The 27,626-nt window shown below is 38.4% G+C and overlaps 1 long non-coding RNA gene across 4 annotated transcripts in view; it reads left to right on the forward strand.

Annotated features, from left to right (window-relative positions):
* LOC117070969 overlaps positions 1 to 27,626 on the forward strand; it is a 103,554-nt gene that overhangs the window by 16,111 nt on the left and 59,817 nt on the right. For 2 of the 4 annotated variants that reach the window (XR_004432116.1, XR_004432117.1), the window contains 9 exons: positions 3,350 to 3,471; positions 3,911 to 4,050; positions 7,110 to 7,136; positions 7,352 to 7,448; positions 11,020 to 11,144; positions 11,564 to 11,690; positions 12,553 to 12,639; positions 18,946 to 19,047; positions 25,888 to 26,028. This is a non-coding gene — a long non-coding RNA (uncharacterized LOC117070969). Of the gene's footprint in view, positions 1 to 1,761; positions 1,888 to 3,349; positions 3,472 to 3,910; positions 4,051 to 7,109; positions 7,137 to 7,351; positions 7,449 to 11,019; positions 11,145 to 11,563; positions 11,691 to 12,552; positions 12,640 to 18,945; positions 19,048 to 25,887; positions 26,029 to 27,626 lie in introns of those variants that run through there. The other 2 variants (XR_004432119.1, XR_004432118.1) reach the window with 2 other exon arrangements.

Raw genomic sequence — 27,626 nt, forward strand, 5'->3', positions numbered from 1 at the left:
CTTAAGCGTTTTTTGTCTCTGCAGTTTCTCTGAATGTCCATGTTTTTCATGGCATTGACATCCTCCATTTGGGATTTCTGTGATTGTTTTTACTAACAATTAGACTGAAGTTGTAGATGTGGAAGAAGAGACAGGGGTGAGTGTAATACTCATTATACCATGGGCATATATTATCAAAGTGCTTTTTATCACTGTTGATACTAATTTGAGCACCTCGATGAGGCAGTGTGGGTCCAGTTTCTCCACTGTGAAATTAATTTTTCCCCCTTTCCATGTCGCACTTTTTGAAAAAACATCACTATGCACAGCGCATACTTAACGAGTGGGGAATTACTCTTCACCTCCTCAGGGCAGAACTTCTGGAGTATCGTTTGTATTTCATTACCATAGGCAATGTATCTGTTCTCCAGCATTTATTTTACATTTAATTAATCAGTTATTTATATTATGTAGAATATTAGGCAAATAATAAATCTCTATTTCCACTGTAATTAGACTAGTTCATTGTAGTGTTCGAATTGCTCTGGTGCTGGTCATTAGAAGGCCATTCAGTCAGCTGCTTTACTACTTTGAAATACCCATTTTATTGCTATTTGATTTGGCTTGTATAGTGTGTTGGTTGGTTGTGTTGTTTAACTTTTCCTTACTTTCTGGCACTACAAGGTACTTAATAATGTTGATTCCCTGCCCAACCCTACCATGAACCATTTTCCCCCAAATTCCTAGTTCCTTTTTTGGTGAATTACATTAGAAACAAAGTTCTCGGCAGTGGTGTTCTCATTTCTGCTAGGCGTCTGTTAATTCCATGCTTTGTCATCTGACACAGCAAAGGATTATATGTATGTATGTAACTCACACTCACATATGTATGTGCATTTCTACATTTCTCCGTTTATAGCTATGTAAAGTTCAGCATGAATTCCTTTTCTTTTTTTTGAGACAGAATCTCACTCTTTTGCCCAGGCTGGAGTGCAGTGGCACGATCTCGGCTCACTGCAAGCTCTGCCTCCCAGGTTCACGCCATTCTCCTGCCTCAGCCTCCTGAGTAGCTGGGACTACAGGCGCCCACCACCATGCCCGGCTAATTTTTTATATTTTTAGTAGAGATGGGGTTTCACTGTGTCAGCCAGGATGGTCTCAATCTCCTGACCTTGTGATCCACCCACCTCAGCCTCCCAAAGTGCTGGGATTACAGGTGTGAGCCACCGTAATCCCTGGCCAGCATGAATTCTTATTAATGTTTCCAGCACCCATGATTTAATTCAAGACTACATGAATCAGTTTCCCCATTCCCACTACTTGTATGTAATCTCCCACACTAGCAGTGAGACAGTTGGCCTCCTTTAGTCAGTGAGTCCAAAATACATGCAGAGTAGTTTTAGAATTGGTAATTCATACCCCCATGGGAAAGAATGTTTCTAACTAAAGTAGAGAATGTACGTACAAATACTTTGACATTTAAACTAAGAATCTCTCCTTATTTTTTATATTTCTTAGGTTGGTCCCCTTTGTCCCCAAATGTCTATTTCTTTTTGACAGTATTTTAAATGGAATGGTTTTCTATGTTTTATTTTAGATTAATTGACAATATATACAAATACAATTGATTTTTATTGTCCTAGTATACTAAAGTGTCACTGAACTCAATTTTTGGTTCTAATCTTATTTTAGTGATTTCTTTAGAATTTTCTATACACAGGATTATGTCATTTATGAATAGAGAGAGCTTAACTTCATCCTTTTCATTCTAGAAGTCTTATATTTATGTTGCCTGCCTAATTACCCTGGCTGTATGTTCCAGTACAATACTGAATAAAAGCAGCAAGAGCATATATCCTTGTCCTGTTGCTCATTTTTTGAAGAAATTACTGAAACATTCATAATATGGTATGTTGTTGTGTGAGTTTTTCATAGATACCCTTTATCACTTAAGAAAATTTCCTTCTATGCCTAATTTGCTCAGCCTTGTTATCGTGAATGTGTTTTGGATTTTTCAACTGCTTATTCTGTATCTTTAGAAATAATTATGAAGCGTTTGTCCTTCATTCTATTAATATAATGTATTACACTAATCGTTTTGTATGTTTAACAAAACATATTTCAGGGACAAATCACCTTGCTCATAATGTACATTTTTATTAGGTTACTGGTTTATTTTGAAAATATTTCCTTCAGAATTTTTGCCTCGGTTTCATGGGGCATATTTTGTCTGTCATTTTCCTTTCTTGAAATCTCTTTGTCCAGTTGTGCTGTCAGGGAAAATGGGCTTCATGTGGTGCATTGGGAAGTGTTCTCTATTCCTCTGTTTTTATTTTTTTCTTGAAAGAATAATTAATAAAGGATTGTTATTAATTCTCAAAGGGGTTAGAGTAATTCACCAGCGACGTCATCTCAACCTAGAAAAAAACTGAATCCTACCAACACTAACATGAGCTGGGACAGGGATCCTTCCCCAGGGCAGGCTTCACTTGAAAACTCAGCCTGGGTCATCTGACCCAGGGAAACTGTTAACTAATGTTTATGTGTGGGTTTGAACATCTAAGCTGTACGGTTATATGTTATACAGCAATCAATAGGTAATATGCCAGACAGTAAATGTAATGAGGGTATCTTGTATTAGATCCTAGAACAGAAAATGACATTAGTGGAAAATCTGACAAAATATTAAGAAACTCTGTATTTTAGTTAATAGTTTTGTACCACTGTCAGTTTCTGAGTTTTCATAAATATATTATGGTTACATAAGTTATTAACATTTTGGGAAGCTGTAGATTATATAAAACTGCATTATGTTTGCAACTTTCTGTAAAACTAAAATTATTTTCAAGTAAAAGTTTTCTTAAAATGTATTATTTAGGAACAAAAAAAATACCAACACAGATGGACATAAACAACAAGAATCTTTGGCTCAGAGGATGAGTGGAGATGCAGGGAGTGACAGGCAAAGTAGCTTGCCTTATTATCCCCTGCACCTACACAGGGCACCTGCTTCAGAAAGACACCATCAACTCCAGGGACTCTCAGTCATTTTCTTCTTGCCCATCATGTGCTCCATTACATTGTCACCAACTCATACATCAGTAACCACTTTTTCAAAGAAAGGTACCTGCCCTACATATGTTAGCAGGCCCTATTTTCAGGTGCTTTGTGGTAGTGTCTTTGTAGGATCTCACTAAAGACATTTTGGAAGACATGACTTCCAGACAAGACTGAGAAACACTAGTGATGGGGAACATAAAATTCCCGTATTGGGAGTGTTTTCTTAGTTCAGAGATCGTTGTTTTCAAGTGTTAAAGTTTTTTTAAAGCCTTGGAGAATACCCTATGATAATTAAGTTCTCTTTCTGCAGACTCCATCGTGAATTTATGGCACCACACAGTCCCCTGACGCTCACATCGTGGATTTATTTTGTCCAATGAGATGCCCAAAAGCTGCAGCATAGACAATATCATCGTGTAGAAGGTTAACTCGGTATGAAAATAAAAGCTTATAATCATGGGGTTGTTGGCTAATTCCTGCTTACAGAGACCTGAAATGAACCTTTAGACACCAGGCATATGAAGGTGAGGCATGTTAGTGATACAGAGTCTGTTGTGCAGAGGTGGAAATAGCCTAATAGAAAAAAGGAAAAACAGCACAATACAATGTACACCAGCCCACCATGCAGCGATCTAAGAGATGGACACGGGCTGAGTGCTGACTCTGCATCTGTGCTGGCTAAACAAAGACCCCCACAGCAGGGAGGACTGTCCCCTCATCCTCCACACAGCTCCCCGTTCACTGGCCACACCGCTTCACGGGAGAGCACCAGGGTTGTTCCAGGAATGATGCTCACAAAGCTTACTAAGCCATGGGACTGCATACCACACTCCCAAGGACATCCACAAAGTCAGGACTTTTTGTTTTTCAGACCGTGATCACGGGCTACATTCTCCATACCAACTTCATAGCTCCAGTGAGAAACTCCTGCATCCAGGAGGCGTGGAGTAAGAGACACAGCTGACCTTGACCATATTCCTTACTTCCACGAAGATTGTAGCAGTAATTCAGGTACTATTATTTGGGGGCATTTATAATTCAATAAACGTTCTTACCCCTCTGAGCTTACAATTCACCCCATAGGAAGGACAGCCTCATTTACATTGACAATCTTAGGCCGGGCGCGGTGACTCATGCCTGTATTCCCAGTGCTTTGGGAGGCTGAGGTGGGCGGATCACGAGGTCAGGAGATGGAGACCATCCTGGCTAACACGGTGAAACCCCATCTCTAGTAAAAATACAAAAAATTAATTGGGCGTGGTGGCAGGCGCCTGTAATTCCAGCTACTCGGGAGGCTGAGGCAGGAGAATCGCTTGAACCCAAGAGGCAGAGGTTGCAGTGAGTTGAGATCATGCTACTGCACTCCAGCCTGGGCAACCATACGAGACTGTTTCAAAAAAAGAAAAAAAAAGTGGCAATCTTATTACATGGAAGTTTGCTCTTTTCATTTCATTATAAGAGGAGTTTCTATAAGGTATGTGACTTGTCAAATCCCATTTTTTCTATTCATTTCAATGCATACATACAGCCCGTTATGTGTGCTGTGAAGACCATTCATGACCAAATTATTTAGGAAAAAAAAATAATCACCAAGTGGCAGGCCATGAAGGAGATGGAAGTAACTGTGTAGAAGGAGATACTCATCTCTAGGAGGCAAGAGGGTCAATGAGTTCTGAGTGCCCAGGGTTAAGATAGGAAAGGTAAGAGGCACAAAACTGTGCTACCATGATATCCCAGGCACAGAGGACACAGTGCTGAGCACCGAGCTCCCAGACACTACCACCATAGCATGGAAGTTATAATTTCTCACAATATAGTAAACCACCTGTGACTACATTGTGCTGAGGCTGGATTGGCCACTAGAATTCTCAAAAAGATGCTATTGAAGACATCTCATTGTCTGACCACATCATGAGGCCTGAACCCAACCCTGTCTCCACCCTCTACCCTGAATAGAGAATACAGTTTAAAAAGAACATGACTCCTGTATTTGAAATTAGGGCTTCCTATTCACTGAATGGAGCCCTCACAGAAGCTGAAAAACTCTCAGTGCAAATATGCTCAGCATTCTAAATTATAAATTGTATGAGTTTCTTCTTCATGCAGTACAGTCTTCAGGGAACACCAAGGCCTGTTTCATTTTCCAAGTTATCAGCAAGTGGAGTTGACAAGAGAAACAAGTGTTCAGAGCAAAGCATTTCATGGCGACTGTAATGTGCCTGCGTCAGCAGCAGCTGCTTCCAGTGAGATTCACACGGCCGTCATTCATGAGATAGGAAGAATAAAAGGAGAGGGAGAAAAAGATAGGTAGTTGATCTAAATGAAGAATTGGATTTAGAAAGCAACTTAGAATAGTCTCTGCTTGTATTTCTGAGATTAAGGCAAACAGTCTCAAGATAAGTATTTCTGTCTTCAGAGAGCTGCACTCTGCAACTCGGCAAACTTTCAAGTAACACTTTACCATTTCTATCTTCCTTCTCCATGGGATCTTTGAGCCGTGATTTACAAAATTACCTCTACATCTATGTTGTATTTTTGTAGTATCTAATATTCTCTTGAGGTCTCTCTTGGGACAATGGCTTCAAATTATAACACTGCCCAGCAGGACTCCGGGAAATTAGTCCCGGAGGTTTACAGTGCACCTTTCATGGGATACTTCATTTATCCTGCAGATGACTCAATGCCTAATTGTCCAATCCTTGACCAGGCATCCTTCTTACTGTAATTTTTTTATTTCCATAGGTTATTGGGGAACAGGTGGTTTGGGTTACATGAGTAAGTTATTTAGTGGTGATTTGTGAGATTTTGGTGCACCCATCACCCAAGCAATATACACTGCACCCTATTTGTAGTTTTTTTATCCCTCACCCCCTTCCCACCCTTTTCTCCTGAGTCTCCAGAGTCCATTGTGTCATTCTTATGCCTTTGCATCCTCATAGCTTAGCTCCCACTTATGAGTGAGACCATATGATATTTGGTGTTCTATTCCTGAATTACTTCACTTAGAATAATAGTCTCTAATCTCACTCAGGTCGCTGCAAAAGCCATTAACTCATTCCTTTTTATGGTTGAGTGGTAGTGATATATATATATATATCTATATATATATACACATACACACACACACCCCACAGTTTTTTTATCCACTCATTGATATCAATCAATACAGTTTTATCAATTGTATCAATCCAATTGTATCAATCCAATACAGTTGGATTGGATTACTGTAAACTTCTAAAATACTGTCAGATGCCCTTATGGTACTTTTCAGACCTGTGACCACTACATTTCGTATCAAGACAACCACTTTCTAGGAGAACTCTGAATTGGAAAAATGTTAAGTTCAGGTGTGTTGGTCAAGTGAGACACAGAGGAGGTCACTCACCAAAGCACTTGAAATAACGTAAGCAGTGTATGTCTTACAGGTAAGGTTCACTGGACACCATCTTAGGGTCTACCTGACACATCAGGTATTCTCCAATCTGCAGATTTCTCAGTCTTCACTTATTTTTTGTGAACTTGACTTTTTTGAAAAGTGCAGGTCAGATATTTTGTAGGTTTTCCCACAATATGAATTTCCCATGATTTCTCATGATTAAACTAGGGACATAAATACATTAAACCCGTGCATATACGTTTGAAGGCAAGAAAATAAACATTATAGATATTAGAAATATAAACATAGAGGTAAATACAATCAACACAAATTAGAGAATAGCGAATAATTCACAGTAATAGCTACCTTCAGTGATTAGGGAAGGTGATGAAGCTAAGGAGAGGCACTAAGGGCCATCAAAAATATTGCCCATGTTGTTTTATAAGATCAGCCGTGACTTTAAAGATGAAGAAACCTTAGAAACTGAAGAATGGTTTCAGGTTTACAGAACAGTTGTAAATGTGGTATATCGAATTTCCATATATCCCATGAAGTTTCCATTTTTATTAAATTCTTACATTAATGTAGGACATTTGTCACAACCAATCAATTTTATAGCACTATCATTAACTCCTCTTCATACTTCATTCATTTTTTTTTTAAGTCTTCACTTAATGTCCTGTTTCTATTCCAGGATCTCATCCAGGATACCTCATCACAGGTACATGTCATGTCTCCTTACAATTCTCTGACTGTCACAGTTTCTCAGAGTTTCCTTATTTTTGCTGACATTAATATTACTAATGTGGGACTCGTCTGATGTTTCTCTCATGATAAGATGGGATTTGTGGGTGTAGGGGAGGAAGATCACAGAGGGAAAGTGTCATTTTTATTTATTTATTTAATTTTGAGACAGTGTCTCACTCTCTCACCCAGGCTGGAGTGCAGTGTCATGAGCTTGGCTCACTACAGCCTCCATCTTCTGGGCTTAAGGATCCTCCCTTCTCAACCTCCAGGGTGGCTGAGGCTACAGGTATGTGCCACCATTCTGGGCTAATTCATTGTTGTTGTTTGTTAGTTTTTTTGGCAGAGGCAAGGTTTCACCATGTTGCCCAGGCCAGGGTCAAACTCCTGGGCTCAAGGGATATTTATTTTTTTATAGAGATGGGGTCTCAGTATGGTAGCCAGGCTGGTCTGGGATTACAGGCGTGAGCCACTGTGCCTGGCCAAAAAGTGCCATTCTCATATCATATCATATCATATACTAAGAGTGCGAACTATCAACAAGAGTAGACATTCATTATTGGCAGAATGTCTACAAATTTCTTTAAATTTTCACCATAAATGTGTCTATTCTCTTCCAATTATTTTATGTGTATTTATTCATTTATATATGCATCATTTGTTTATATCATTGCCTAAATATGGATATTTATTTTACACTGCATATGTGCTATTTTGTTTTTGTTTTTGTTTTTTGTTTTGTTTTGAGACAGAGACTTGCTCTGTTGCCCCGGCTGGAGTGCAATGGCGTGATCTCGGCTCATTGAAACCTCTGCCCGTTGGGTTCAAGCGATTCTCGTGCCTCAGCCTCCCAAGCGGCTGGGATTACAGGCATGAGACGCTACACCTGGCTAAGTTTTGTATTTTTAGTAGAGACAGGGTTTCACCATGTTGGCCAGGCTGGTCTCAAACTGCATACCTCAGATGATCCACCCTCCTTGGCCTCCCAAAGTGCTGGGATTACAGGCATGAGCCACGGTGCTTGGACGGTATTTTTTTTTTTAATTGCACAAACTGCTCCAGTGTTGGCTAGTGGAAGGTTTTTAAGTTGTCTCTTGTATCCTTTTGAAATTCCTCCATAATGAAAGTTTGATGTTGTTGTGTGGTTGGTTGGTTTTGTTGTTGTTTGGCATTTTCTTTTGTTCAGTCACTACTATATGCTCCAGTCTGTGTGTTTAATTGTGCTCCAGGCTAATTGGGTAATTTTATAATTTCTACTAATGTTTCCAACATCAGGTGACCTAATCCAGCACCATCTCAATGGATCCACTCATTCTCCGTTGTATGTAATCTAGCACTCTCCCTGCAAGCAAGCTGACGTTGTTAATTTAATCATACTTCCTGAACGAGGTATGTTGCTATGTAAGAAAATACAAGTTGAAAAGGTCAAAATACTGTGTAATTCCATGTATATGACTCTCTTGAAAAGGAAAATGTGTAGTGATAGTAAAGAGTTCAGTGGTAACAAGGGGCTTGGGAGAGAGAAAGGTGAAATCAGTAAACTACCGAAGATTTCTTTTGGGCAGTGGAATTACTCTCCTTGATACTGTAATGGTGAATACATAATCATGTTTTCCAAATCCTGAAGAACTTTGTAACACAAAGAGTGTACCTAAATTACACAAATTAAAAACTCTATTTAGTCGGTAACAGGTTTGCCTTTTCACAGTATTTTACCTTTTCCAACTTATATTTTTTCACAATATGCTTTTTAGATTTTTGAAGTATACCTCATGGTTTTTAGATGTGCTTTCACCTAATTTTTGTAGGACAGGTGAGTCACAGAATTGGGGGTTATCCTGAGAGGGTTATTAGCTTTGTCCAGGAAAGAATTTAAGGGCAAGTGGGTGATGTTAGACTGCAATATTTTATTGAATGGTACTGCTCCTAGCAGAGCAGGGCTAACTCTTAATCAGTGTGTTCAGAGTTGGCAACATATAGGCCTCTTGGCAACTGTGTTTATATGCATTCAAACCCACTTTTAATTATATGCAAATTGAAGGGCAGGTCAATGCAAATTGAGGCAGGAAAGGGACAGTGACTTCTAGGTTGTCTGCATGGAAAGGGGAAGTAACATCTGAGTTGTGGCCATGGAATTTGTAAACAGTTATGTGGTTGGTAGGAGTGTCTTATGTGAGTGACAAATGAAGACTGCCAGGGATCACATTTGCCATGATGTACTGGCTTCTGCCAGTTTTTTCACTTGATCCTGTCTGGAGCAGATCTTGTTTTGGTCATCAAGGTTGTGAAACTGGAAAACAAGTCCTTCCAGTCTCCTACCTCATAATGACGAAAGACATTGGGCATATTTTCATGTGATTTTGGATATGACTATGGCTTTCTTTTGAGAATTGGCTTTTTAAGATTTTGCCATTTTTGTTTGGGATATTTGCCTTTTTAATTTTGAATTGTAAGACATTGCATATTCTGGATAGTAGACCATTATCACCTATGAAATTTGCAATTTTCAGATATTTTCTGCCATTCTTTTTTTTTTTTTTTTTTTTTTTTTTTGAGACGGCGTCTCGCTCTGTCGCCCAGGCTGGAGTGCAGTGGCCGGATCTCAGCTCACTGAAAGCTCCGCCTCCTGGGTTTATGCCATTCTCTCGCCTCAGCCTCCCGAGTAGCTGGGACTACAGGCGCCCGCCACATCGCCCGGCTATATTTTCTGCCATTCTTTGGGTGCCTGTTTATATTTGTTGGTGGACTTTAAATTGCAAAAGTTTAATTCTAATGAAGTTTAGTATTTCTATATTTTCTTCTTTCCTTTGTGCTTTCAGTGTCATATCTTAAAACATTGTTTAACCAGAGACCACAAAGACGTATTCCTATGTTCCTTTTTATGGGTGGGGCCTGTTTAGCTCTTATATTTAGATGGATGATCATTTTGAGTCTATTATGTTTCTGGTGTGAAGCAAGAGTCTAACTTGCATGCGGAGATGCACTTGCCCCAGAAACATTTGACAATAAAATTTTGCTTCATACCTAATTTATTTGGCCACATTATAAAAGCATTTCACCGTAAATGTAAGGATTCATTTTTGAGCATTATATTCTACTCCGTTGATCAATACATATAACCCTATACTAGTACCACAAGTCGTGATTACTATTACTTTGTAGTAAGTTTTGAAATCAGGAAGCATATGTCTACTATGGAAACCCTTTTTGTCCTTCTCAAGAGTATTTTGACTGCTCAGGATCTATATTATATATAATTTTAGGATGACCTTCTAAATTTAGGGGAAGGTAATGCCACCTGAGGTTTTGAGAGAAGTTGCATTAATTCTATAGATCCATTTGGAAAATACCACCTAGCTAACAATATTAACCCTTCTAAGCAATGAGCATTCAAAGATTTTCTTTTATTTTGTTCAATATGCGTTCTACAGTTTTTAGTGTACATATTTTGCGCTTAATTTGATAAGCTTATTCCTAAGTATTTTTGATGCCATCTCAATTGGAACGGTTTTCTGAGTTTTGTTTTTAGATTGTTAATTGCTAGCATCAAGACATTTAAAATATTTTATATTAACATTATATACTGCAAACTTTTTTGAACTCATCTTTAAATTCTAAACATATTTGATTAGAGTCCTTTGGACTTTTAATACATAAGATCATGTCATTTGCAAATAGAGTTTGACTTCCTTTCCATCCTAGAAACATTATATTTATTTTTTGAATGAATTGCCCTGTCTACATTCTCCAGTACAATGTTGCAAACAAGTGTCAACAGTGGAAATATTTGACTTGTTTCTAATATCAAAGAAATTAGTGAAGCTTTCAGATACTTATGATGATATGTGAGTTTTTCACAGATGCTCTTTGAAATGAAGGAAGTTCTCTTACCTGCCTAATTTGCTGCATGTTTTTATAATACTGAATCTGGGAATTTTCAAGTGCTTGTTTCACACGTTTACCGTCACCTAATTTTTTTGGACAGGTGAGTCACAGAACTGGGGTTTTTCCTGAGAGGGTTATTAGCTTCTCACATTAAGCTTTGAGATGATTGTGTAGTTTTTATTCTTTATTAATATAGTGTATGACATTAATTGTATCATATGTTGAACCAAATTTGCATTCCTGAGGTAAATACCCTTTGCCATAGTGTATAATACTTTCTACATGTTGCTGATTTCATTTGATATTTCCCTGGTGATTTTTGTCTCTATATTTATAAGGCATATTGGTCTTCATTTTCCTTATTTGAAATGTCTTTGTCTAGTTGTTCAATCAGGGTAAACTAATCCATAATATACAATGGTAAGTGATCTGTTTTCTACTTATTTATTATTGTTGTATTGTTTTGAAATATGTTTGATAAATTAGTATTAATTTTAAGTGATTTTAATAGCACACCAGTGAGTTCCTGATGAGGACGGGGAAGTGAATCCTAAGAACAATCATGTGAGTTTGGAAGGAGACCCTTCCCCAGCTGAGCCTTAGCCTGGGCCATCACCTACATCTGGACCGAAGACCCAGAGAAACTGTGAGTAGTATGTGTGTGGTTTTGAACCACTAAGGTATGTAGTAATTTGTTATGCACCAAGTAGTAAGTAATATACCTGACAGTAATTGTAAGGTGGTATTCTGGATTAGATCCTGGAACAGTTAAGTATATCATTATTAGAAAACCTGGTAAAATATGAAGGAAGTTTGTAGATCACTTAATAGTCTTGAAAAACAGTTAAATTCTGCTTTCATGAATATGCTATGTTATAACAGATATTAGCATTCTAGTTAGCTGAATGGTATATCAAACTGTCTGTACTTACCTATGTGCCTTTGTGTAAATCTGCAGTTATTTCAAAATAAATATGTTTTTAAGATTATTATTTTTTTTTTTAAAAAAGTAAGCAAGTAAAGACATAAGCAAAAAACTTTTGCCTCCAGATACAAGTGGGCATCTAGGGAGAGAATAGCAAACTAGCTTTTCTTATCTAGGCAGCATTTGAAACCCAGGCACCACTGCTTCAGGAAGGTACCATTAAGCTCCAAGAACTCTTATCCTCCTTCTCCTTCCCCACTACCCAGTCATTAGTGTCAGCATCCAGTTCTTCAAAGAAAGATGCCTGTTTTTCACGTATCCCAGAAAGCCCCATTTTAGGACATTATTTAGCAGAGTATATTCAGGATCCCACTAACCTTTTCAGAAGACATGACTTCCAGATGATATAAGGGAAAAATAAGAAATTTCAGTGACAGGGAACATAAATCGTATGTCTGCATTCAGGATCATGTTTTCTTGGTACGGAGATTTCTTCTTCAAGTTATCAAAAGATAACTTTACTTTCAAACCTTTCAGAAAACCTGTTCTAATTTAGTTCTCTTCATTCTACATTTTCCATCAGGAATTGTTCAGGACCATGCACTCTGTTGATACTCACATGGTGGAATTATGTTTCTCTTGGCCAACCCTAAAGGTATCAAAATAGCAGGTAAGCAGAGTACAAAAAATATTTCTAATAAGTTAGTTTAGGTCAGTCCCTGCTTCCAGAGGCCTGGGAATAAATCTTTACAACAGGTTTTTTTTTGCAGGTGAATGCCGCTGAGTGATATATACATGTTGTGCACAAGAAGAGAAATCTCAGTAGGCAAAAAAAAAAAAAAAAAAAACAGTGTACGGCATATCTCCAACCCTCCATGCAGTGATCTGAGAGACAGAAACAGGCTGGCTGATGACTCTGCGTGTGTACTGGCTGCCCACTAATTCTCCACACAGCTTCCTATTAAGAGGCATAATAGCAGCAGAGTTGTTTTCAGAAACCATGCCTAAAGGCCTCCAAAGCCATAGAACTACGTATTGAACTCCCATTGACATCCACAAATCTTGAATAGCATGATGTCACAGGCACAGATGACAAAGTGCTGAACACTGAGTCCCCAGACAAACTTTAACTGCATGGAAGATATGATTTCACCTAGTATCCTAAATCAACAGTTTTATAGAGGCTGGCTTGGACACCACAAGGCTACAAAAGATGCTATTGTAAGCAAACCAAATTTTTAGACCACATCATGAGGCAAATCCAATGCTCTGTCTCCACACTCTAACCTGATAAGAAGATTGAGTTCAAGGAAGGAATGTCTCATATATGTGATGGCATGACTTTGTGTTTACTTAATTCAACCTTCCTGGAGTCTAAAACTCTAGGTGAAATTTCAGTCAACCCCCTTAACTATGACCGTATGAGTTTTTTCTTCACTCAGTGTATTCATGAGGAGACACCAAAACCGATTCCAATATCCAAGTACCCAAAGTGGAGTTGACCAGAGTAGCAAAGGGACAGATCAAAATACCTTATAAAGACCATTATGCATTCACTTCTGCAGTGACTAATCATAAAGTGATTTCTGCAATCACCAGTCATATGATTAAAAGGACAAATGTGAATGAAGAAAAAGATACGCAAATGTTACAGCTGAAAGAATGGACTTTGTAATGAAGTTTACAGGAAGCATTGCTCATATTTCTAAGATTATAGTTTAAAGTTTCAAAATACAGCTTTTCCTAGGTCTTTAGAGAGCTACCATTCCGTGAATTTTTCAGATAACTCTTTACAATTTTCATCTTTGTCCTCAATGGATTTCTTAAACCATGGTTCATAGAACTATATTTCCGTGTATGACGTAAGAATTCTAGTACTCCACTAATAACTCTAATTTGTCTAAAAAATAGGTAGAATATAAATGCCATTTATAAATTTATGTGATAAGATTTAAGCATATTTCCTCAGTAACAAGAATATAGCCAATGAGCCACCATAATTTAACACTGAGAAACGAACAGTCACAGAGAAAACAGTGTATTCCATTCATCGTAGAGTGCACATTTTCACATCTATGAAACACAGATGCATCTTAAATTTGATAGTGTTGAAACACTATTGACGAGAAGGCAGTCGTCATGTGATTGTCCTCGTTTACCTGTATATGAGCTTGGTCTGCAGACCTCCTGTCGACATTTTTGGGCGATATCATCAACATCCACATCAAATCTTGCATAGGAGGATTCAGAAGGTTGAAAATATAAACTCGCAGGAGCAACATAGGAATCTCACAGGAAATGCAGCATCACCCAAGCTTCAGATTGGCACAGATGATGATAACATGGGGAACATCATGAGCAAGATGAAATGAAGAGTGATTCACGAGAGTTGGATCTGGATGAGCAAAAATTTAGGAAAACCTTTGTTGGTGTATTTTCCTCATATGTTCCATCCCGTGTAATCATAGGAGTGACAAAAGACAAGAAAAATATCCACATGTGTATGTCTTGAAGACAGCTTTTTTCCCCCAATAATTATGGTATAATGATGATATTATTATACAGTGTATTTCCACATGATAAAAGTATTAGTTTCATTGTTAGTGGTTTTGTTCTTTTATTCTGATATAGGAAATAGTGACACGTTACAACTGATGCCATCAATACATGTCACAGTTTATTAGAATATTTCTTTTTCAGGGTTAGTGTAGGCTTGGTAATATACTACATGCTTTATATGTTATCATTTCATACAATCCACCTGCCATCTCAGGAAGTAAGCACTATTCCCGCTCCTGTGATCCATTTCTAAATCTGAGGTAACTCTCAACAGGAGAGGCCGGAAGGAACCTTGAGTTTGATTCTGTATGCCCCCAGAGTCTTTGCTCGTATCAACTACGTAGAATAAGTTTTGTCTTATATGGTAAATGCTTTTCAGGTCTAGTTTCAGACAGCTTAGCCTACCTCGTAGTCTTGAAGTTATTTTCCTGAATTGTGTTCTGTATACTATAAATACTTTTATATTTTTGTCTATGAACCAACTATAATTTTGTGTGTAATGTCAGGTCATAGGTCAGACTTTAATTTCTCCCTGCGGATATTCAAGACCCTGGAACATTTTAATAAAAATCTATGTTTCCCCCATGCATCCACTTAAATATATGCTTGTATATGCATATGTCTGTTTTCATTTTTAAGTTATTGGTTGTTTATTATATATCTGTGCAAATACCACATTCTTATTATTAAGAGAGTCTATTTAGCCCAAGAATTTTCTCTCTAGCAATTGTTCAGTTTTTCTTTTTTAAGAGATAATTTTGTTTGTCACGCCAACTGGGGTACAGTGGCACACACATAGAACACATTCTCTGAGCTGCTGAACTCAAGAGATCCTCCCCGCTCAACCTCCTGAGTAGCTGGGACTACAGGTGCAAGCACCATGCATGGCTAGTTTTTAAATATTTTTGGTAGAGAGAAGGTCTCTCTTTGTTGCCCAGGCTGATCTAGAACTCCTGGCAATCCACCCTCCTTAGTCTCCCAAAGCATAGGGATTGCAAGCGTGATCCATTGTGCCTGGCCCAGGGCCTGTTGTTTTAACCACTGAGCTGCTCTATAATGAGGTGAAAAATGTTCAGACCTGCGTGCCTTGCACCTGCACCAGTACTTTCAGCTGTACCTTGAATAAGGCTGTGGATATACAACTTTAGAACATTGCTGTTGACTCTTAAATCTCTAATGTCCTTGTGATCTTAGGCAATCTCCTAACACCACTACCCACTTTATGTATTTAATATCTTTGACAACAGCCAGTGGTGTTGAAAACCTGGAGAGGCAGCCCTGACTGCCTCCTGCCCTGCTGTAGATGATCCTGTGAACAGGGTCCCCCTCCAGACCACGCCCAACAAAGGCAGGTTCACAGGGGAGCCTCTGAGCTCAGAGCCTCTCTGGGGGCTCTGCACGCACAAGGACAGCAGCTCCCAGCCTTGGCTGTGGGGTGAGATAGGGAATTCAAGTCTTTTTAAAAAGACTTGAGTTTGTTCAAAAACGATTCTGCTTGCTTACCAATGACACCTTAAGACTTTAGATTTTATATTGTGCTATTTCTCCTTTGTTTTGATTTAATTTGTTGTGCAAATGTCTTAAATGCTTGTGTATAAATATTCTGGGTTGTTTTGGTCATATAAACATCCTCTAAAGCCAAATGTTTATTTTTGTATTGTGTATTTAAGGCCTTTATTTTTCTGTTTTAAAGATGCATTTATAATTATTTTTCAATGAACCATATCAACTATTTTCATCTTTACTCCTGTTTCCCTTTCATAAATTGAGTGTTAATATCACTTTTATTAGCAACGACAGACGTTACACATTCTCTGCTTTATGATTTTCCAGAAATTTCCTCTTAAATAGCTCTGGTTAGAAAGAAGGACAGAAAACTATTCTGTAAGCCACAAGGCAAAATTGTCCCACATTAAAAAGATCTTCTTATGCTTAAAAAGATCTGTCAGACTTTCTATTCTATGGCTTAGTTTGCTGTACATGTGAGAGGTTAACAAGGTGTTGATTTGTGTGGCAGTAAAGTTAGACTTCACATCTGAACACAAAGAGCAACCTCTTCTTAACTATGCAGGTATGAACTTCATGATGCTGTTTCATTTTCTCCTTGTACAAAAGATTTAGACATTGACTGGACTCCATAATTCCTTCCACCTCACCTCCATGTACGTGTACGTGACAGTTCTCTGTACGGATCACCCATTCTATTAGATATGAGTTATTTTCTTATTTCTGATGAGTGATTATTAAACTCGTTTTTAGTTCTCAGTGATATAAAAAATACCAGTTAGGGGCCGGGCGCGGTGGCTCAAGCCTGTAATCCCAGCACTTTGGGAGGCCGAGACGGGCAGATCACGAGGTCAGGAGATCGAGACCATCCTGGCTAACACGGTGAAACCCCGTCTCTACTAAAAATACAAAAACTAGCCGGGCGAGGTGGCGGGCGCCTGTAGTCCCAGCTACTTGGAAGGCTGAGGCAGGAGAATGGCATAAACCCGGGAGGCGGAGCTTGCAGTGAGCTGAGATCTGGCCACTCCAGTCCGGGCGACAGAGCGAGACTCCGTCTCAAAAAAAAAAAAAATACCAGTTAGAAAACGTGTACATCATGTGCTGTAATCAGAAAATAGTTTTGTGCCATTAGCTTATAAAAAAGGAATTTCAGTCTTTTATTTATTATAATTTTCATCCAACTTAATAGTCTCAAAAGGTTTTCATACTTGTGCATTTTTTAGATTTTACTTTTGTTGTCTTAGTCAAAACTTAGGCAAAGATTGGAGACATTTGTTCAAGATGTGTGAGACATGAGCAATCAACAGAGCAAAAGCACTGATATTGTATGGGGACTTTTGTTCTATATTAATAGATGGGCACTTGTTCTGCTAGGTATAGCTGCAGTCAAAGTCTATAGGCTTTAATAGTGTAAACAGAAAATTTCATTTACAGATCCTGGTTTAAAAAAAAAAAAAGAAGTGCCCCTCATCTGTTATATTATAGTCTGGTACCATTTTGCTACAGAATGTAGGTTCCGCAGTGGCCACTTGTAAAATCAAATAATAAACAGAAGGGTGGGAAAAAGAAAGTGACTTTATTCCAGATTTTAGCAATGGGGAAGAGCTAGATTCATATCTCAAGAAGCCACTTCAGTTTTCATGGCAGAAAGCAGGATTGTAAGGAGAAATTTTGGTATACAGGACATGCAGAAGGAATGTGGAGGTGCAGGGTCTACATGACTTGCTAGAGGACTTATCTGTAATCATGGGTCATCCATTAGCCTGGCCAGCGTCATTCAAGACAGAGTCGGGTTGTGGATTAACTGATGTCTTGAGACAATCTGAAGCATGCCTGTTTTGGTTCAACATTTGGTAATTTCTAAGCAAACACATACTTAGATAAGCTGGCAATGCTTGCTGGTGGTCTCCCTGGTGGAAAGGACGGAGAGGAAAAGGTTATATTTGCATTTCTTAAGGAGCTAAATAACAGGTGAACATACAGGGGAAGAAAAAGACAAAGATGCTTTTTAGAAAAATGGGGTACTCAGTTACAATTTAACTTAATTTCACTGCATATAGAGAGTAACCCTATACTACATAGCCTGTGGCATGTACATAGTGAAAAGCAGAGAAAAATATTTCTCTAATGTTAAAGAAACTGGGTATTTTTAAGGGAAACCGATAAAGGTGGAAAACTTTATTGGTTTCTCCTACTTTAGGTGATGAACATGCTCTACTCTTGTAAGTAGAAAGCTATATTTTAATTGTTTTATAGTGCAGTGATTTTACCAGCAACAACTAACCAGGTAACATAGGAAAGACAGGTTGGTGTCCACATAGGGTGATTGAATCTACTTAACGCATCATTTGCTTCATTTCTAAGCAATAGCCATCCCTTCATCCTTGGACTTGTAAGATCACTGAGTCATGAAAAGCCTTGTCTTTTTGCAGTAGGAAATTAGATGAAAGGGTGAAGGTAAAGTTCATTCAAATTACTTCTCTTCGTATCTTTGCTTTGTGTTTCTGTACCGCTCCCGTACTCCTGTGAACCATGTCCCAGTGGAATAATGATGGCACCATAGTCCAGCCTGCATGGGTGTAGGCATGAGTGCTCTCTCCTGTTCTTACCACTGCACGTGGAGAATGGCTTTGTGAAATTAAGCCACTTTGTTCCTCAGACTCTCAATTCCATCTTCTCATTCAGGGTATTTTCTAGAGTCTGTGCCACACCATAGCCTGGAAATTCTTCCCAGGCAGTAACCTGAGGCAATAGTAACGCTTATATCATTGTTTCGCATCTCTCAGATGTCATTGTTTGACGTGCGCCGTCTTGCAGTCCATCATTCCAGATAAAGTGTCCATTTTTACGTGTGATAAGCCATATCTAATCCCAATAAATTTTTCCACAACATTTTGTTTCGTTCTTCGAGCAGTTCCTCTATCATTACTGGACCACCCTCTATGGATCTCGTTGCCCATATGAAGCTGAATAAGGAACAATGTGCGTCACACTCACAGAGAAAGATGGACAAGTGAGCTGGCCTTTGTATCACTAAAGGGAAAGTCAGATTGGTGAATACATAATGTCTGTAGTGTCTCGTTGGGAACATTCACTGTATGTCAATGAATCAAAGACGTAGAAGGATCTCAAAGAATAATATCTCCGTCAAACTATTATACACATAAAAGACTTATTTATACTTACTGAAAAAGTCCTTTTAGAATTTTGCATTTACAAGTTTTATTCATATAAAAATGAAAGTAATATTGAAATTATAAATTAAGTCGCACATATTTTGGTATTCTGATTATGGTTATTCTGAATTAGCTTTTTACCCAGAGCTACAGAAACCTTAACAACACCCTGTGTACCTGGAGAGATATGGGAAAGGCACACTTTTTCATAAAAACAGAGGCTGTACCATGGTAGGATTTGCACCTTTCTTATTGATACCCATTCTGGTAATTTTGATGATGGTGATCTTATGAGAAGTTGACGATATAAAATTTCAGGATGTATTCATCCATGTGCTGAAAAGTTGAATCATGTCATGGCTCACGCAAGTCTAGCAGTGACAGTGATGAAAAGCAGCAAACAAACAAAAAATCTCGCACACATAGTAACACATAGTAAAATTGATGAAATATGGTAACTAATAAAGATTTTGCAGTATTCACCAAAGGAGCCATATAAATAGAGCTAAATCTTGGTGAACAAGAATATTTTATTTAAACTAAGAGGGCAACACTGTCCAGAAGGACCAAAGAAGTACGGATAAGCCAAGAGGAGCAGGTCCCCTGAGAGGGTCTCTAGAGTGGATTGAGGATGGGGAGGCGGGAGAAGAAGCTTGGTGGTGGGGGAGGACTCAGGACTCACATCCTGTCATGAGAACAGAAGAGAGCAAAAGAAACGTGGTCATCTTCATGTTCAAACCTACTTCAAATTGAGAGAGAGAGTTTCTTGGGAAGTAGACAAGATTATAGGTGAGAGGTGTTTGAGAGGCATTAAATCCATTGGTGAAATTCAGTATGAAGGAGAATCTTCTGTGTTACTTATTGTCTACTACATGCGTGGGGCTCACAGGGGAATGACATAGACAACATTTCCAAAATCTCCAATATTTAAACCTAGTGGGGATTCAGAAAACTTAACAGAAACTAAACTGCAAGTGGAAGAGTTGCGCTTGGGACCTCACAGGACAGGCATCAGACCTAGGATGAGATGGACAATGGGGGCTTCCAGGAGGAGGATCATTTGGAGGAGATGCTGGAGAGTGAGGTGCAGTGAGTCCACCAGACAGGGGAGGGAAAGGGAAGAGGAAAACGTGTGTGTGGCACAGGCCAGGGCAAGAGAAGACGACAGTGGACTGGAAGGAACACTGGGATCAATAATACATGAGGAGGCAGGAGCAGGAAGGGCTGACCATGGAGGGACTGGTAATGATCGAGGGGCAACTTTTCTCCCTGGACATTACACATGTTCACATGCCTGTCTCTGCATGTTCTCTTACATGTTCTTTGATATTCTCATACAAAGTTCATGATGTCCTCATGTCTCTTGAGATTGTAACATGTGATATATATGAATTTATTCCCATATATATGTATATATGGGAGTGTGTGTGTGTGTGTGTGTGTGTGTGTGTGTTTGAGATGGGAGTTTCTCTCTTGTTGGCCAGGCAGGAGTGCAATGGTACAATCTCAGCTCACTAAACCTCCACCTTCCGGGTTAAAAGGATTCTCCCACCTCAGCCTCCTGAGTAGCTGGGATTACAGGCGCCCGCCACCACGCCCAGCTAATTTTTGTATTTTTAGTAGAGATGGGGTTTCACCATGTTGGCCAGGTTGGTCTCAAACTCTTGACCTCAGGTGATCTGCCCGCTTGGCCTCCCAAAGTAAGTGCTGGGATTACAGGCGTGAGTCACTTTCCCGAGCCCCCTTTTATATTTATAGCAATTGTTATCAACCTGAATATTTAGTGGTGGATTGTTTACATTAATATATTTAAAACTTAGTAAATAAAATCACTTAGTATGCCTTTATTTCATCACGTTTCAAAGCATCTGCTCATTTTAAGGGAGAGTCATGTCTGCAAGCAAGCATTGTGTCAGGGCTATTGTGTTTTCTTTATTAATTTTGGATACTTCTATGTTCTGGAAACTATTAAGCTATCAGTATTCTTTTAAACAATATTGTTGCTTCATCTTTTACTTTGTTTTTACTTATCTTGCAATAGTATGTCTTTTTTGCTGCTTGTTTTCCGTTTGATTTTCTCTCGTTCTCCTTTCCTATGCTGGAAACTTAGATGATGAAATTTAGTCTTTCTTTCAAACATACGTCTTCAATAGAATCTCCTTTAAACTCTACCTCTGTTACATCTATTAATTTTGTTAAGTTTTTTTCATTGCTATTTGGGTCAAAATATTTTTAATAAATCTTGAGATACCTTCTTTGGGCCATGTTGTGTATCGAAGTGTGTTGTTTAATCTCCATGTATTTGGGGATATTTCAGTTACCTTTCCGTTACTTACTTCTAGATTAATTTTCTCTTGGTCTGAGAGCAATCATTGTGTGATTCCTATTCTTTTAAATTTAATAAGTGGTGTTCTAAGTCCTATAATATGGTCAGTCTTGCCAGTCTTGCAGAGGGATCCTTATGGGCTAGGGAAGTATGTATATTATTCACATCATTGGAGTTAGTAGTTTAAAGATATAAGTTATATTGAGTTGACTGATTGTATAGTTGAGTGATAATTTGCCCTTGCTTGTATTTTACCTGCTGAATGTGTTGATTTTTGATAGAGAGGGTTGATGTCTCCAACAATAGTAGTGGACTCATCTCTTTCTTCTTCACATTCCCCCATCACCTAATTTAACACACCATTTTTAGGCTTATACCTATTGAGGAGAGTTATATTTTCTTAGAGAATCACCCCTTTTATCCTTAACTTATGCCTGTCTTTATTCTTCATCATTTTATTTGCTTTAAAGTCTGCTCTGTTGGAAATTAGTATCTGTGCACTTATTTTCTTTGATTAGTGGAGTATGTTATGTTTATCTCTTCATTGTTAATCCATGTGTGTCTTTATATTTAAATTGGCTTTCTTATGTAGTTGGGCCCTGTTTTTACATCTACTCTATCTGTGTTTTATAACTGGTACCTTAAGAACCCTGACATTCAAAGTGATTATTGGTATAGTTGGAATCATGTCCACTGTATTTGTTACTATCTTCTAGTTCTTGTACTGCCTTTGTTTCTATTTTTCTCATCCACTCGTTTTCTTCCTTGTGTGGTTTTCATTCAGCATTTCATATGATTTCATCTTTTTTTCTTTCTTAGCATGTAGGACATATTTCTTTTACACTATTTTATTGGTTACCCAAGGTAATAAAAACTTTTATTTTGTATATTCTTAATTGATCTTACATATAACACTGTTTGTTTGTTTGTTTGTTTTGTTCTGTTTTGGGACAGAGTCTCACTCTGTCGCCCAAGCTGGAGTGCAGTGGTGCCATCTCAGCTCACTGCAACCTCCGCCTCCCGGGTTCACACCATTCTCCTGCTTCAGCCTCCCGAGTGGCTGAGACTACAGGCGCCCACCACCACGCCCAGCTAATTTTTTGTATTTTTAGTAGAGATGGGGTTTCACGGTATTAGCCAGGATGGTCTCGATCTCTTGACCTCATGATCCACCCGCCTCGGCCTCCCAAAGTGCTGGGATTTGATTACATGCATGAGCCACCACGCCCAGCCATAACAGCTTAAAATAAAAATAGCATATGTATATGATTATATATGCATAAGTATAAGGTATACATATACATACATATATGCACAAGTCTTTTTACATGTAAGTGAAATGAAAGATAAAGATACAAGGGACAAAAGAAAGAAATACAAGAAAAAGGAGGAAATAATTAGGACTCTTCTGTTAATACAAGGTTGTCACTCGACTTCTGAAGTGATACACTCCTAAATGAAAGGGGCTCAGATTAGTGCTAACTGTAGATCGCAACCACCGGGGAAAGCTACTGAACCAAGGGCATCAATTCCTTGCTGCCTGTTGGACTGAGGCTGCATTCAGTTCCTTCCCACGCTGGCTTCTCCCTCATGGCAGAATGTGCCATCAAAGCCACCAAGGGAGAGGTTTTGCAGCAAGACAGAAATCACAGTCTTGGGGAACATGATCATCCAAGTGACATCCATCACATTGTAGTATTCTTTTGGCTCAAAGCAAGTCTCAGGTTCTCCCTAAATTCCCAAGGAAAGGATTGGAATACCGGGTTGTGTACACCAAGTCATGAGGATCACTGTGCACCATCTTAGAGCCTGCCTCCAACATTAGGTCCTGCCCAATCTGTAACAGGCGCTCAGTCTTCACTTATTTTGCTGACCTTGACCTTCGTGAGAACAGGTCACATATTTTGTACAATGTGTCAGTCTGGATTTCTCTGAAGTTTTCTCATAATTTTGATGAGCAGAATAGATAGACAAACACATTATTATCTACTTGTGAAGACAAGAAACACTGAACAAGATATTATTTGCAAATGCAAATTTAGAGAAAAAAACTTGAACAATTTGTGAATGGAAAAATGAAAACTTAAAACCTTCACCAGGATAAAAAAAAGAAGAGGATAGATATGGGAGATGCGTACATGGGACACAATATTGATAACCTTCTACTTATTAAACTCAATGGTGTACTTTAAAATACCTATTTTAGAATAGTTTTGCATTTACAGAACAGTTAGAAATAAATACAGTGAGATTATTTATACCCAACACACAGTTTCCCTTTTATTTAATTCTTATATTAGTATGGGACATTTGTCACAATTAATGAATCAATATTGTACATTATAATTCATCAACATCCACAATTAATCAGATGTCCTTTTTTCACTTAATGTACATATTCTGTTCCAGGATTATGTTCAGGACACCACACATTTAGGTATTGTGTGCTCCTTTTGGGCCTGCCAGTTTCTCAGATTTTTCTTGTTTCTAATGTAATTGAAATCTCTCCTTTGGGATTCATCTGATGTTTCGCTCATGATTAGGTGGCTGTTCTGGGGTTTGTGGAGGAAGACCGCTAAGGGAAAGTTTTATTCTCATGAAGTTGTTATATATTATGGGCATGCAATATTTCTTCCCTCCCCTCCCCTCCCCTCTCCTCCCCTCCCCGCTCCTCCCCGCTTCTCCCCTCCCCGCTTCTCCCCTCTCCTCTCTTTTTGACACAGTCTCCCTGTGTTGCCCAGGCTGGAGTGCAGTGGTGCAATCTAGGCTCACTGCAACCTCCACCTCCCGGGTTCAAACAATTCTCCTGCCTCAGCCTGCCGAGTAGCTGGGACTATAGCACATGCTACCACACTTTGGCTAATACATTTTTATTTTTTTGTAGAGGTGTAATGTCCCTATTTCCCAGCCTGGTTTCCAAGTCCTGACTTCAAATAATTCTCCCACCTTGGCATCCCAAGGTGCTGGGATTACAGTGACCCAGCCACTTTATCACTGTTAACGTTAGTTTTATTATCTGGATGAAGTAGTTTAGTTCGGTTTTCTCTACTACAAAAGTAGTAATTTTTCTCCCTCTTCATGATGTACTTGTTTGATAAAAAGTCACTATGAAAAGCACATACTTAAGAAGTAGAGAATCATCCTCCATCTCTGTAAGGGCAGAACTTTTGCAAATACCATTTGTAGTTTTTAAACAATTTTAGTGTTCTTTTGGCTGACCTGGATCAATTGCATTTTCCTGTACATGTTAAAATCAGTGATCCAATTATTTCAAAAAATTTTTTAAAAAAGTGCAAGCTAGAATTTCTGCAGGGACTATATTGAATCTGCAGATACATTTGGAAAGTATTAGCATCTTGGTTAATACTTAATAGCATTTTGATCAATGAAAATCTAATGTTTTATCATTTATTTAGGATTTCTTTAATACTTAAATATCTTTTTAAAGTTGCAGTGTATATATCTCACAGTTGTTATGTTAAATTTATTTTCAAATGTATTTCCTTTCTGCTGCTATGTTAAATGAAATCATGTTCTGAGTTTTATTTTTTGATTCCTTTGTATTGTGTAAGACCGTAGTTTTTTACATTGATCTTGCATACTACTGCATTACTGAACTTTTTGTTTTTGTTGTTATTTCAACCTTATTTTAGTGGATTCCTTAAGATTTTCCATGTACTAGATTATGTCACTGGCCAATAGAGATAGTTTGACTTCTTCCTTTTCAATCTGGAAGACTTATATTTATTTTCCTAGCCTCATTTTCTCAATTACATCCTCAAGCATAATGTTTAATAAAATTCACAGGAGTCAATAACTGTTTAGTGTTTCTAATCTTGGGGAAATTACTAAAAGTTACTTGATACCTTTTGGTGTTATGTGAGATTTTCATAGATGCCCTTTTTAGATAAAGAACATTCCCTTCTATGCAAAACTTAATGAGTATTTTTACTGTGAATGGGTCTTGGATCTGGATTTGTCAAGTGCTTATTCTGCATCTTTAGATGTGATAATGAGGCTTTTGTCATATAGTTTTTTTTTTTTAATATAGTGTATTACACTAATTCTTTTTATATGCTGTACCAAACTTGTGATCCTGAGTAAATAAATATCTTTGGTATTAGTATATAATCCTGTTTCATGATTCTGACTTACGTTGAAAGTATTTGCTTGAGGATTATTGCCTGGGTATCTATAAAGCATATTAGTTTATAGTTTTCCTTTTTTGGACTGTCTTTTTCTGGTTGTGGCATCAGAGGAAACTGCTTCATAGAAGGCATTGCACACCGATCTCTGTGGTTTGTATTTTTGTGGAGAACAGTTAGTGAAAATTGCTGTTGATATTTTAAAGGTTTGGAATAATACAATGGTGAAGTCTTCTTGAGCTGAGCAGTCATGTGAGCTTGGAAGAGGATCCTTCCCCAGCTGATCCTTCAGGTCAGACCTCAGACTTGGTCATCATCTACATCTGGATTCCTGACCCAGAGAAACTGTGAGTAATATGTGCGTGCTTTTGAGCCACTAAGCTACATGGTAATAGGCTATGCTGCAATAAACAATAGTACACTTGATGATAAATGTAATATGTTATCCTGAATTAGATCCAAAAACAGAAAAATGGAATTAGTGGAAAACCTGGAAAAATATGAAGACAGACAATACTTTAGTTAATAGTTTTGTACGTTTATCAATTTCTGAGTTTTCATAGATATTCTATGGTTATGTATAATATTAATATTATAGGAAATTGAAGGATGTATAAAACTTTATGTAAGAGCTTAGCACTGCTCTATAAATTTGAAATTATTTTAGAATAAATAGGAAGTGTAGACATGCTCATATATTTGAGGTCAGGACTTGCTGTTACTTAAATGAGCTTTTGTGGAACCCGAAACTTACGATGCAAGTGCAGTATCATTATTAAATATAAGTAATATGAGTTTCTATTTTATTCATTCTGTTCTTCTGGGAACAGCAAAGCCCATCTCTTTTCTCAAGTAGTATCCAAAAGTAGAATTGAGTCTAGTAACAAGTAAACAGCACAGAAGATTGTATGGAAACTATAATTCGTTTACATTTGCAGTAACTAATCATAAAATGACTTGCAGGATTATCATCACATTATTAGAATGACCATGGGAAAGACAAAAAAAATAGAAATGCAACTTTCTGAATTTAGAAACTGTATCTGAGCAAGTGTGGTGGCACACACCTATAGTTCCAGCTACTAGGGAGAGTGGGTAGAATGATCTCTTGACACCAGGAGTTTGAGGCTGTAATACACAAAGATTGTGCTTGTGTGGCCGGGCGCGGTGGCTCAAGCCTGTAATCCCAGCACTTTGGGAGGCCGAGACGGGCGGATCACGAGGTCAGGAGATGGAGACCATCCTGGCGAACACTGTGAAACCCCGTCTCTACTAAAAAATACAAAAAACTAGCCGGGCGAGGTGGCGGGCGTCTGTAATCCCAGCTACTCGGGAGGCTGAGGCAGGAGAATGGCATGAACCCGGGAGGCGGAGCTTGCAGTGAGCTGAGATCCGGCCACTGCACTCCAGCCCCGGTGACAGAGCAAGACTCCGTCTCAAAAAAAAAAAAAAGATTGTGCTTGTGAACAGCTACTGCACTCCAGCCTGGACAATACAGTAAGGCATCATCTCTTAAATAAATAAATACGTAATTGGATTTCTATTACAAGTTTCAGAGATTGTTGTTTATATTTCTATGATTAGGGCTGAAATTATCTAGATTTTTCTGTTTTCAGAGAGCTGCCATGATATGGTTTCGCTCTGTGTCCTCACCCAAGTCTCATCTCAAAGTGTAATCCTCATGTGTTGGAGGAGGGGCCTGGTGGGAGGTAAATGGATCGTGGGAGCAGATTTCCCCCTCGCTGTTCTTTTGATAGTGGATGAGTTCTCATGAGATTGGATGGTTTTGAAGTATGGCACCTCCCCCACAACTCCACCCCTCTCTCTCTTGCTGTGTGCCTTACTTCCCCTTTGCCTTCGGCCATGAGGCCATGACTGTTAAGTTTCCTGAGGCCTCCCCAGCCATGCAGTAATGTAAGTCACTTACACCTTTTCACTTCATGAA

The sequence above is a fragment of the Trachypithecus francoisi genome, unplaced genomic scaffold, assembly GCF_009764315.1.
Source record: "Trachypithecus francoisi isolate TF-2019V2 unplaced genomic scaffold, Tfra_2.0 Lachesis_group3, whole genome shotgun sequence".
Lineage (NCBI taxonomy): Eukaryota > Metazoa > Chordata > Mammalia > Primates > Cercopithecidae > Trachypithecus > Trachypithecus francoisi.